Source organism: Dermacentor andersoni, chromosome 6, assembly GCF_023375885.2.
Source record: "Dermacentor andersoni chromosome 6, qqDerAnde1_hic_scaffold, whole genome shotgun sequence".
NCBI lineage: Eukaryota > Metazoa > Arthropoda > Arachnida > Ixodida > Ixodidae > Dermacentor > Dermacentor andersoni.
Window position 1 is genome coordinate 74176849 of NC_092819.1, and position 13597 is coordinate 74190445.

Below are 13597 nucleotides of genomic sequence, written 5' to 3' on the forward strand. Positions count from 1 at the left end.
TTTCATGGCGTAGTGACACGAAGGCGGACGACGTGCTCCACGCCCGGAAGTTTTTAAATTTTGGCTGTAAGTGGCGTCAGTTGTAAGTGGCGGGGTCTTTGCCATAGTCTTTGCCATGGTGTGGTAGGCTATCAACATCTGATGATGAAATATCGCAAGTTCACCAAAAACGCTCATCAGTGACGCAGTTGCTACGGTAGTATTATATTCAGTAAGTTTTGCGATCTTTCATTTGTTGCTGGTTCGAGTTACCGCCATTCAGGCCGGTCCCCTTGCTTTCACGGACGGGCTCAAGAACGCGCTTTGCTTTCAAGGACGTGCTCGAGCAAACTGCTTTAGAAAAGAAAATGTCTTTTTTTCCGTGTCGACTGCGTTCCACGACGTCGTGCTCTGTGGAGGGCAGCGCGACGCGGAGGTAAAGGAGATACATCAGCTGTTCTCTCTTTTTTGCTATCTTCCCTTTTGCTTTATACCGTTCCCTTGTTTTATTGTCCTTGTGGTCATTGCTGGTTTATCGATTCGTTGCATGAGCGTGGCGTTATCAAATCATCAATCATCAGGTGCGTTTTTTTTAGAGCATCGACAGAAGCAACAATATGTGCATTAATTCTTGACACTTTGCATGGTATCAGTTAGGATGAATACGCAGATGCGCGCAAGGCAATCTCTCGTCGATAAAAAGGAATTTTCCTTCGTGGCGGAGCTGACCATCGCAGTTTACTACTGCGGACATCTAAGTTATTTTTCTTCTGTGCAGGTTACTTGGCAACCCGCGTAGCATGGCCAACAGAGTGGCATATGCGCTATAAACGTGACCGCACTTTCCAGGCGCAGCATTTTTCCCTAAAAAAGCGCAGCGGCTGAAAAGTGAAACATCCGGCTTCAGCTTTGTGGAACCGGACTTTAAATGCACTCCACGTGGTTCACATGTTTTTTGACATATCCTCATAAACTCGAAAAGCAGTTTGAGTTTCCTGTGATGGAGGTCGGTGCGCACAAGAACTTTCTACATGGTTACAGCACAAGGGCTGACTGGGGCCTGTCAGATATACAAAAATACACCACAACTCTCCGAATTTGTGTTGTGCGCACAATACCATCGAAATTGCTAAGCTTACATATTGCCCGGCAGCGTAGCGTGTATATTATTGGTAATAATGAACTACAATCGCGGTAAAGAGGAAAGCCACAAGTGCTCAAGGTATATAATGAAAGAGTCACTAGAATTTAACTCTATGTATATGTATAGCGCGGATACAAGTGCATAAGTAACATGAAGAAAAAGTCGCCAGGACATCTCTCCCGCGATAGCGTGTGTGTTTTCATGGCAGGATATAACCCTTGTTCTTAACTTCTGTCGGCGTAAATACTAGGGCTTGCCTAGAAACTGACGTTAAGCTGAATTCTAACATTTAAGGGACCTCGCCCAATCCAGTGCATTTTTTTTTTACTTTCATGTTGACACGTCTACAAGACCGGATTCCTTGAACGACCGCTTCAACATACACGTCATAACGTGCGTCAATAAGTTGCTACAGGATATAAAATATAAAAAAGATGTAGTGATAAAGCAAACAATGTTCCCGCAGAATATTTCTTTTTAACTTTCAGAAATGGCAGGAGTCCTTGCTCGTGTGCCCTAAGATGAGTGCGAGAGCTTGCTTCCAAACTAACCAAAGCATACATTTCGGCTATCTATGCCCTTTCTTTTCTATATTGTTCTGAATGAACTATGACGCACACGCTTCGTTTGAACTTGATTTTTGAGCAGAGTGTGCTTGCTTAGGCCTAACTGTTCACTGAAAGCAACTCGAGGCTTCAAACTCGAAGGAAGAAAAATAATCATATACTGTCAATGAAGAGAGAAAAAACAAGGAAAAGTATAGAGGCTAACCAAAAGCTGATCAAATAACGCAGCAAAACAAGCAGAAAAAGAGAGATATAAAGGTTTCCTAATAAAGGTAAGGATATAGGCCTGTGGTAGACTTCTCGAGCCAGCTTGTGTGCACTGGAAGACAGGAAAAAAAGTAAAGAGTGGCAAATGGTTCAGGAAACCCAAAACGGGCGAGTCTGTTCATAGGCTGGAGTCTGTGATTTTCAAACACTGAAGTAAGGCCTGGATAGCCTGTAACATAAATTTAAAATCATGCGGATGGCTGAATATTATAGTTCTGACAAAAGCTTCCTGTTCAAATGGGCGAGAGCATCAGTCAACTTCAGTCGATCTTCCACATACGGAGGCTACTCACAAAGCACATACCCATGGTTCGAAGCGGAAGGCTGGATCCGCCCGTATCATATATCATCCTCCTCTTCGTCCTTAAAAAATCATGAACATCGCAGAGTTCACAGTCTGAACACCTCGAGGTGTCCCTCTTGACATGCTACAGTCTGTCAGCATGGTAATACACTGAAAAATCGATAGCTGTATTTGAATAAATATGGAAGAACATCTAATATATATATATATATATATATATATATATATAACATTATTATACATATATTATTACATATATTAATATTATATTATCATATATAAAGACATAACATAATAAAAACGGGATCGCATGTCTGCATACAGCCCTGCACTCAATAGCAGTAGCTCGGATACACATACAAACAATTCCCCCGTAACGTAGTTTAACTCGTTTCGACTAGACACAGCGTTTATTGTTATTAGTAAGAACATCTTTTTAGATAGGATTGCGTCAAGCTTTGTGAGCGGATAGGGTCAAAATTCCGCCACGCTCAACTGTTCACAGCAAGGAGCCCAATCCAGACCCCCAGATGTCGGATTGCAGCTTGCGATACAAGGTTTTCCTCATGGATGTATGCAGGCTACTTTCGACGTACATGCTGATTTAAACTTGGGAGGCATAGCGACGTCTAATACTTCCAGTAGGTCCACCGCAAGTGCACTGGCAGTCCACAGCAAGTGAGATGTGTCTATCCATGGACACATCGTCATTATGGGCATAAGGGACAGCTAATGAGCGATTTGTTGGATTCAGGGGAAGCGCGTTTGCTCCTTATTTTTCGTGATGCGAGACATTAGGCGAACACCCAAAGAAAATCTGTGTAACATCACCTTATATTGCTGCTATCAGCTGTTTTTGGAAACTTCCCCTAGTTTGCGGTATATGTGCGTCTATGTACCTATCTACGTATGTCCACGCCTAACCTCTTTCCCATCAAGTAGGGTAACTGGGTATATTCTAACCAAGTGGGTAGAGCATTGGCCTGCTGTGCGGAGGGAACCGGGTTCACAAACATCTCTTGGGCCTGCTTGAGTAATTAGATATGTGCTAATTTTATGTATCTACCACTCTTCAATGGCCCTCTTTCACGGCTACTTGAGTCACTCAATATGCGCCACCAGATATGTGCCTCTCATCAGTGGACCTGTCACACCAACCTTGGTCACTGTGTGTGTGCCACTGTGCACCGTGCCGCTCTTCAATAACCCTCCTTCATGCCTGCGTAGGTCTCTGGGTATGTGTGACCAAGTTTGTGCCGCTTTTTCATGAACGTCTCTTATGCCATTTGGGCCACTAAGTATGTGAAAATACGCATGCTCCGCTATTAAATGAACGTCTTTGATTCTAACTTTGACTATTTGCTGTGCATCACTGGTTACGCCGCCTTTCATATTAAACAATAAACAGAGTGTTCCAGCTATCATGTACCAATATCTGAAAACAGGCGAATGACACGTAGCATGGACAGAACCAAGGTACTGTTCTTAGCCCTCGCTTTGAGATCACAGATTATTTTTTGCATTTCGCCTAATTAAATGATTAGTCTTATTAATTAATCGACTTCTCAAACATTATAATTATATGAAAAGTGTCAAAAATCAAATTATAGACCTACATGAGAGACTCCCGATGCAGCTTTCTGTTGGTCAATACATGCTACATAATATTGCTTTTCCGAGCGTGAAAGGAGCCCCGAAATAAACGCAAAGTGCCTCGAGTTGGCATTCGCGGGGCAATATTGCGTGAACGGGGACTTGGAAGCGGAGGTCCGTGTTTCTCGCCCTTAAAGTCGTGTGCTTCTTTTGCGGACGATCTTCACGCTTGTAGACGTGCAGTGCGTCTAGAAATGCACACAAGACACGAGCGTAATAGCACAGCGCACAAATGTGGTTACAAGTAAAAAAAAACAACAAACGACAAAATACACGACAAGAACAAGCACAACAAGCAATTGACGCGGCCTCGACTACTACTACGCTAAGTTCTAAAGTTCGCGCGCCAACAGCTACCATGAACGCTAAACCCTAAGTGCTATGGCAGCGTATGAGTCAATAACAGGGTGGCATGCTAACAGTGGTGTTGGTCCGTGAAGGATTCGGCTGGAGGGTACGAAGAAGTCAGTACTGTTGCCTTTGGCATTAGCTGATGGAGGCCGGGAGTGAATGAGGAGGATGGTTGGTGGAAACAGGGACGACAACGTGCACAGGGTCCGGTTAGCCCGAGCACCCATACAAGCCTGGACCGGGAATCTGGCAGCTGTTGTTCGATCAGCCACCGTGGATTTGAGCAGCAGGTTCCCGGTAGCACCGGAAAGCCAAGCGGCCCTCCATCCCGCGCCTGCTCGCGGCACCTTGTTTACTGCCTCGTTGGTTGGTTCCGGACCATCAGGAAACCGAGGCGCCACAGCGTCGTCACATGTCTGTGACTGATGGCCACCGTTTGCCGTCCTCTCATCGCCTTCCCCAACTCCACACCTTTTTTTAGTCATGCCCTCTTTACACTTGTGGCAATCCCGATACACCAGCATTTGTGAGCACCGCTGGGCCTCCTCTCCCTGGTCCATTTCGCAGAAGCATGCAGCCCAATCACCACACGACTTGTCAGCCACTGCGACTTCTTTCACGTCACTGCATTTCGTGCACCACATCTGCAGCACTTTGCGTTCACGAACCACCACTGCAGCACTTCAGCTTACACATACCCCAACGGGTTTACCTCTATCGCCGGGTGCACTCGAGAATAGTGCTAAGTACAGTTAGCGCAAGATAGGTGTGGAGGGGCCTTCATCCTACAGGGAACATAAACATAAACTGGTGATCACGCCTCTAGGGACATAAGTAGCAGAGCTGTCATCCATTCCTGGTAATCATCACTGAATCTACCAACAGCGGTTCCTTGAGGGCGGAGTTTAGTACAAAGCACCCACTTCATCCTCCAAATAGAGTATCCGGTGCCTAAATACCTGCTAGAAACCTGCAGCTTGTGTTCCGACAGGTTGATCGTTTTTGTCGTTCTGTTCTTGGTAGACTGCCTAAGTCGCTAGATCCCGCAACGCAATAGTGCATTTTTCGCTTCTTGTCTAACGTGAGCAGACAATTTCGAGTTGGCGCTCATACGCTAAAAATTACTTTAATGTTATGGGGAGGCGTACAGGGAAATGCTGGCCACCTGACATCAGCGAAAGAAAAGCAGGTACAAAATACCTCTTTCTTCAGCTGGTTCGTTGATACATTGTAAATAACTGTAGCGCAAGTACACTATACAAAACAAAAGAAGACCTCACACTACGAGCACCTCTACATTCCGATTTCGCCTGTTTGAGCCTGCTTTATTTGCGCTAGGATGACTGCAGCAAGAAAAGCGGATGTACGAAGTCATTGTGAAATTGCTGCTAATAAATCGTGTGCAAACCGATATGCTCGAACAAATTCACTTCATTCGATGAGTTTGATACGCCTTCAAGGAAAAAAACAGACAAAGAATGTCCTGACTTCGACAAGACCAGCACGCTCTCGAACAGAATGTCACGGCTCTAAGCAGTCTGAAATAATTCACCGTGGTTACTCTATCACAATTTGAATGTGGCAACCATGAAAATCTTCTAATAATTTCATGGTCTAATTGTAAGTATTTTCATTCACACATGCGTTCCAAACAGTCGTTCCCTCTTTTGCAGTCACTTATATTGCTAGCCGGGTGTTTACACTTCGCGCAAGCGTGGGGCATATTACGGCTCACGTGTGGACTAAGTTTGCAGTGCCCAGTTGTCATACAACGTTTGCATTAAATTTCAGTGGGATACTCTGGAAAGCGCTCTACAAGTGTTATGTAAGCTTTGCCCGTATAGTGGAGAACTAAATGTTTCGCCGAGTTAAATTCTGCAGAAAGTTAAGGCCATTTCGGGGAAAGGTTTTTATTATTTGACTTAAATATGTGTTTTGTGTACTTAGGTAAACACTCGCAAGCATTTTATCCATGGTTATATTTCAAAAGAGATTATTTTTCTCTTCTCTTGTTAGATCTATATGCGGTGAGCGTGTACCTTGCTTTAAATGTGGTGGGGATGGTGTATATTATGCACCCGAAAATGTGTTCAATGTGCCGTTTGATTAGGTGATTAAGCAAGAATTTGCAGCGTTGGAAACCTTGTATACCTTTCGGGATAGCTTTCTCGTGTCTATACAGAGCCAAGTAATTTGACTTTCAGTTTCCAAGGAATAACAGCTATGTTATACTTCATGCGTGGGTAAAGCATGAAGTGCATGCGTTAAATGCTGGCTTTGGAAAGCTGATTAATGCAGGCTCTTCATATCAGATGCCTTGCTGGAAGTAGTTTCGTGATTCATAAAGGTCGCATAACTGCTCTGCGTTTCTGTGCGCATTTGTGCATGCGTGCCTGTGTGTGTCGGTGCGTGCGTGTGCGCGTACGTTTTTTTTTCATTGTTTTAATAGCAATTGCGACCCCACTGGGGCGGCAGCAGCCCCATACAACCCTGGTCAGATACAATATGAAGATGCATTTCGGGCAACTTGAACCCATGTCATGGTACATTCGCCAGCACGTGTTTCAGTCTCCTTATTTTTGATGCACGATACGAAGTACCCTGTATGAGAGATCATCTAGATGCGCCCATTGCAAAATCTCCGAATTACGGGGTATTCAATGAGGCCAGCAATATAAAGTAAATAAAGCCTATTCTAAGGCACATATTTATGGTAACTATTATCGATAATAACCAAACACAATGGAGAAAATGCTCAACTCTGCGGCCCCACTGTTGACAAGTTCTTAACTTTGAACATTTTACTAATGTCTGTTGGTGGAATACGCAACTGCAGAATTGTAGTAAGTTCATTACTTTTGCTGGTACTTTCTTCTTAAAAGCAGTTTGGAGAAATACGGACGAAATACTTGTCACTAAACGCATTCCTATTCCAACTCGTAGTTTGGCATACAATATCTTAAACAGCGCAGAAATCAAATTTCATTTTATTTCATTTTATTATAGTGTCAGCCTCATCTGGGCTATAGCAGGGGTGGGCAGGAGCATACATACTACAAAAAAGCACTCCTTATACAAACAACTACAAACATATAACAATGATTGACAAGGGATAGCGAAAGCTCTTTACTCTGACACACAGGAAACAATGCATAAAATACACTATACATCCTTAAACAATAAATCATTTAGTTTTTTAACGAAAGAAGGCACACATTCAGATGAAACAGTTGAATTTGGCAGCATGTTCCACTGATTGATCGCCCGCGGAAAAAAAACTGTACCTAAAGCAATCGTTGTGGTGTGTCGGAGGACGAATGTACATGTTATTCCGGTGCCTTGATGTTTCCCCACTTTTTATTTCTATGTACTTTGATCTGTCAATTTTTACTTGATCTTTAATTATTAGAAAGAGTAATTTAAGCCTTTCATACTATGTCCTTTGTTCTAGTCGTTGAAGGTGAGCTAGTTTACAAAGTTGAGTTGGCGAGTGCAGACGTTGGCATTTATTAAATAAGAAACGTAAAGCCAGTCTTTGTATTCTGTCTAGCTTACTGCAATTACTTTTTGTATACGGATCCCACACCACCTTTGCGTACTCCATGATTGGCCGTACGAGTGCCTTGTAAGCCAAACATTTGATTTCTGGGCTGGCATTGTGCAGATTTCTCCGAAGTCTCCGCAGGGCTTTGTTGGCCTTAGCGCAACCGGAGTCGATATGTAAATTCCATCGCAGATCTGAAGTTATCCATAAAGCCAAGTATTTATGTTGGTCGACTCTGGCGAGCTCGTGATCACCTATGGAGTACGGCCATTCTAGGATGCTTTTTTTCCTGGAAACGCGCATTGCAACGGATTTTGCCTCGTTTAGATGCATCTGCCAAGTAATTCACCAGTTATTTATCTTCTGGAGGTTTAGTTTTACTTCTGATTAATCAGAAGGAGATTTAACTGGATTATACATTACTCAATCATCTGCAAAAAAAAACCCTATGGGGACCGTACGATCTTTGGGTAAATCGTTGATAAAAATAAAAAGCAGCAGTGGGCCCAAGACACTACCTTGGGGAACTGCAGAAATAACGTCAGTAAATGTAGATTTCTTAGTGTTGACTTGAACGTACTGCTTGCGGTTGGAGAAATAGGAGGAAAACCATTGCGTTATGTTTTGGTTCTTAAAGATAGCATCTATTTTTAACAACAGCTTATCATGGGACACCTTATCGAACGCTTTCGCGAAATCCAAAAATATGATGTCAACCTGACCCCGGGAGTTTATTTCAGAGGCGAGATCGTGAACAAGTTCAACGAGCAGAGTAGTCGTGGATAAGTCTTTTCGAAATCCCTGTTGCTGATGGCATATTATATTGTGATCATCTAGATATGCCAAAAGATGTTTGGAGACAATATGCTCGAGAAGCTTGGAAAAATTATTAGTAAGTGAAATGGGACGGAAATTTTTGCAGTTGTTAGTACTGCCACCTTTTTGTATGGGTATAATCTTAGCCTCCTTCCAAGCATTGGGAAAGCAGCCACTAGTTATTGAGGACTGGAAAATAATTGTTAAATACTTCGAAACCCAAACTGCGTACCTATATAGGAATTCATTTGCTATTCCATTAGGTCTTGCGCTTTTCTTTTTATCGATTTTAAGGAGCAGGTTCAATACCCGTTTTTCACTAATCGCTAGTTCCTCTATCGCAGGCGTGTCAGAAGCCTCATTAAAAGTCGGTACTGCTCCATCATCGTGGGTGAACACTGACGAAAAAAAAAAGCATTAAAACTTTCAGCACGTACTTGTAGGTCTTCTTTATCGGCATTAAGACGGGTTTGTGTTTTTGGGTTCACGTAACTCCAGAATTTTTCTGGCGCCTCGTGTGAGAATTTTTTTAACCTAACATTATAAAAATTATCTTTGGAGTTCTTAACCAAACGCCTAAATTCCGCGATCATAATGTGAATGGCCCTCTTCCCCTCAGGGCAAGGTTTCTTTGAGTGTGCTTTACGTTTCCGTTTCAGTTGCCTTTTGGCATGGATCACTTCACGTGTTACCCAAGAATTTTTCTTTGCTATCTTTTTTTGCCGTGTTGGAATAAACATTTGAATGCATTCAGAGACCACCTGCGAGAAATGATCCCATTGTATATCCGTACCTGCATTTGATCTTTGTAGGAGAACAAATGTATCGAAAGAGTTTTCAAGGTAACAATAAAATTCAAACAGCGCTAGACGACAGGACCAGAAAGAGGAGGAGACAAACACGGCGCTGGTCCTGTCGTCTAGCGCTGTTTGAATTTTATTGTTACCATGGAACACCAACTCGCCCAATCCGCTGCCCTTCTGAAGTTTTCAAGCATTTCTAAAACAGAGTGGTCATTGGCAGCTTCAAAATTGAAAACTGTATTTTTGTAATCACTATGCGACTTGACAGGTGCCATATCTAAGGAAACGATAGCCATCTTAGGATCAGAGATACCATCAATTACATCACAGGATTTAACGTTTGCTTCCAGGGGCGAGGATATAAATACAAGGTCGAGAATAGAGGAAGCAGATTTAAAAACACGTGTGCATTCTGACACAATTTGGCATAGGTTAAAACAAAAGGCAAGGTCTAAAAGATGTTCACAATGTGCTATTTCGGCTCCTGTAATTTCATGTGAATCCCATTGAATACCTGACAAGTTGAAATCACCCAGCAAAATTATTTTGTTGTTATGGCGCGTATTATAACCCATAAAGCATTTTAATTCGGTCAAAGTCGCAACAGGGCAGCAGGGGGGTCTGTACATAACTCCAATGTACACAGGGAGATAAATTATACGAATCTTAACCCATACCGCCTCAATGACAGGCGAACCTGGTAATATTTGAAACACTATGCCTCGTTTAATCATGAGTGCTACCCCGCCTCCTCTCCCGTCTCGATCTTTCCTTATTAAGACGTAACCTGGTGGTGTAACTTCCACATCATGTACATCACTGTGCAACCATGTCTCGGTGATTGCCAATATGTCAGGATTATGCTCTAGGGTTAAACTTTCAATTAAATGGATTTTTTCAGCACGCTTCGAGCATTTAAGTTTATGATATTAAAGTCGACTGGTTTGGGTCTTAAAGGTCATTGGTCGTTGGGCTTAGCAGATGCTTCGCACTTGACCTTTCCCTTGGAATTTTCATTCCAGGTGTATAGAGCATTGTTCATCAGCACTTTTTCATAAACCAGTCTTACTTTCACTCCTTTCTTTCTTTCTTCTTGAGTTGAGATCCACAAGTTTCTCCGTATTTCAGTAACTCGTTTTAAGTAGTCCTCACTGATGTTAATGCCAGTGCCCTTTAGCTTGAAACAATTCGTCAATATTTTTACTTTGTCCCGGTAATCTGAAATTCGAATGATTACAGGGCGATCCTTGTCAGGAAATTTCTTTCCCAGTCTATGTATCCTTTCTATAGAATTCAGTTTCTGATTAAGAATGGACCCAAATATGTCGTCATTTATTTTTATGAGTAGGTCGGCTTCATTCTCGGGGCCTTCTTCTTTTACTCCTCTAATAATAATGTTATTTCGTCTCCAGCGGTTTTCTAAGTCATGGGGTTCTTGAAACATCTTGAACTGCGATTCTTTTCGCTTATATATTAAGTGTTTTGATTACACACTGTGACCGCTCTTTCAGTCACTGCTAAATACCATCATAGACGCTCCGTAATAAAATTCGAAGCTGCAACGTAGGCGTGAACAGGAGAGCAACATTTTACAGAGCTCATTATGCTATTCCTGCTGTCACCTAGTTGCCGCTGTCACACTTCATGTTCATTCATGCTGGCCTGCTGTGTGAAGCCCATGACACAAAATACACATGCTGGTAAATTATTTCGTGGCAGCTGTACTAAAGTTCCTCTGGAGCTCAAATTAGGACAGATCTCTGTATCAATAGCAACGAAAAAATGGTTTCCCTCACATTCAGTGAACAGCACTAGACTAGTTTAGAATATTGAGAGAGCGGCCAATATTGTATGCGAATACGAAGAGAAGGGTGAAGCATTTACGATGTCCTGCTTTGTTAAACCCGCGGGCGCCTCTACAGGAAGTTTCTGTTGCACGCTGAGCAACACTCTGTAGAGAGCTAGATCATCCGCCATAAAGTTTTGCTTTTGCAGTACCTTGTTTTACAAAGCAAGGCAAACATTTTTCTAGCTTAGAAGAACTTGTTGAGCAAGTTGGTGCATCTTAGCAAACAGTTTTATAACTGCGCGAACAAATGACCACAGAGGAAGCACACAAGGTCTGCGCCAGTCCTTGTGTGCTCTCTCTGTGTTCGCTTGTTCGTGCACTTATAAACATTTTCGTGTGGTCTCACTTATCTTATCTTGACGTTCGCCTTTGCGCTAGCGGGCCTAACGCCGCATTGTTCGGCAATTAAGCGGCTGTTTTAGTCGCTTTTAACAAAACAATAAATAATAAACTAGAACAGATGATAAATATATAAGAAATAATAGACTCATATCAAGTTCCTGCCGCCTAGCGGAAAACTCGCACGTAAAATGCAAATTTAGCCTAAGATGGTATGGACATCATGACCTTTCACAGCACATGCCAAGTTTGCTCGTTTCCAAGATAATAATGATATGCTTAAAGAAACGTCAGTAGCTGACGTTGACAACTATTAAGGACACGTAAACGGGCTTTGCTAAATGGAGCCTTTATATCTGGTATTTGGTGACGTATGTCTGAGATGAGCGTGAAAAGTTTACCATCAAGCAGAACCCATCTATAGAGAAATATATAAACGATGTGCTTAGGCGAACGCATATAACTTGATACACCTCAGCTCCGCGCTCGTTTTTCGCTTTGGTGGACACTTCTGGAGTTTACGATGAAGATACTTCTGATTATATCAACCTTTATTTTGATTGTTTGCACGTTTGTGCATGGTCGTTATCATCAAGCACAGACCGAGGGCCATGGAACTCTAGGACAACTCTACACTGTAAGAACACGCTTTGCACAAATTTCCTTAAATCATCTTACTTTTGCATGAAACCTGGCACAGGGAGACCTGGCACAGAGCGTTGCCATCCATTAATTATTTATTTAGAAAGTGCATACTTATATTCAAGACATATACTTTTGTTTGGGATACCTACGCTTACTGCAAAAAGGGCGAGCGCCCCTCACACGTTCGCGTGTGCGAGCGCACGTGCTCATGTCCATTCTCGCGCACTTCATTATACGATACAAATGTAGGAATCGGACTAGTTAATGCTACTAATAAAGTTTATTGCTTTTCCTTTTACCGTACACCTTCTCGGCAGATATTATTCAGATCTATAAGATTTCTTTTTTTTCCATTACGAGATGCTTCCGCAGGCTGTTCAAGGCTCACATGCAATGTTCAAACTGTTCGTAGACTTCTATAACATCCTAGACCGAACGAATTGTTGAACATTATGGCTAAATATGTTGTGGTTGTCAAACTAAATGGCGCTAAGAAGGGGATATGCACCGAAGCGCACAGGACGAGTGGCTGAAATGTTGAGGATGATGACGACGAAAACATGATGGGACAACGTAAGAGAACGACGAGTGTGAAAAGGCTGGCTTGTGCTATTGCCGAATGAGTCCACATGTACCATTGATGTTTCCTCGTCGAACAATTTCTAAATTCGAGCCGCTTGCGTCCCTCTCCCAGTTCCCTCCTCCCCTACCATGTAACAAACCACAGCATCCGAAACTGAGTGTGATTAAATATAGATTCCCGTCAAATATAGAAACCACGCGTCCCGGGGGTTGTCCAAAGAATCTTTCTTATTAGCTGTCCTAAGCACCGTATTTCTGCTGGTTTTCACTGCAGCGAGTTCATGTGTGTTCATGGTCCCAATCTGGCATAAAATAGAACAAAGCAATTACAAACTTCAAAACTCTATCAAAGACGAACCTACTAATGCAAACATGCCGTTAAAAAATGTGGCAAACTGCAAAGTTTGCACAGGGGGCGCTATAAGGATGCGCTTTCTTGGGGAAAGACTCACATTTGTAGTGCTTTTTGATGACTTACATCACTATTTTACATGTGTGCTAGAACAGCATTATTAGGGTCTGAACTTTAGCTTCTCGGCACGACTTAATGGAAAAAACGAACACGCGACGAAAACTGGGAAAGAAACGCAAGACCCGACGAGTACTGACTAGTAACAGGCGCATTTGTTATGCATACACAATTGTATACGCCCTAAAGGAAAGAAGTAACTCACAAGTTTTCTGCTGATAACGCGCATGCGATTCATTACTGGGAACAACCGGTCTTGCCGCGTTAAAGAAACGAAATGCGTGCA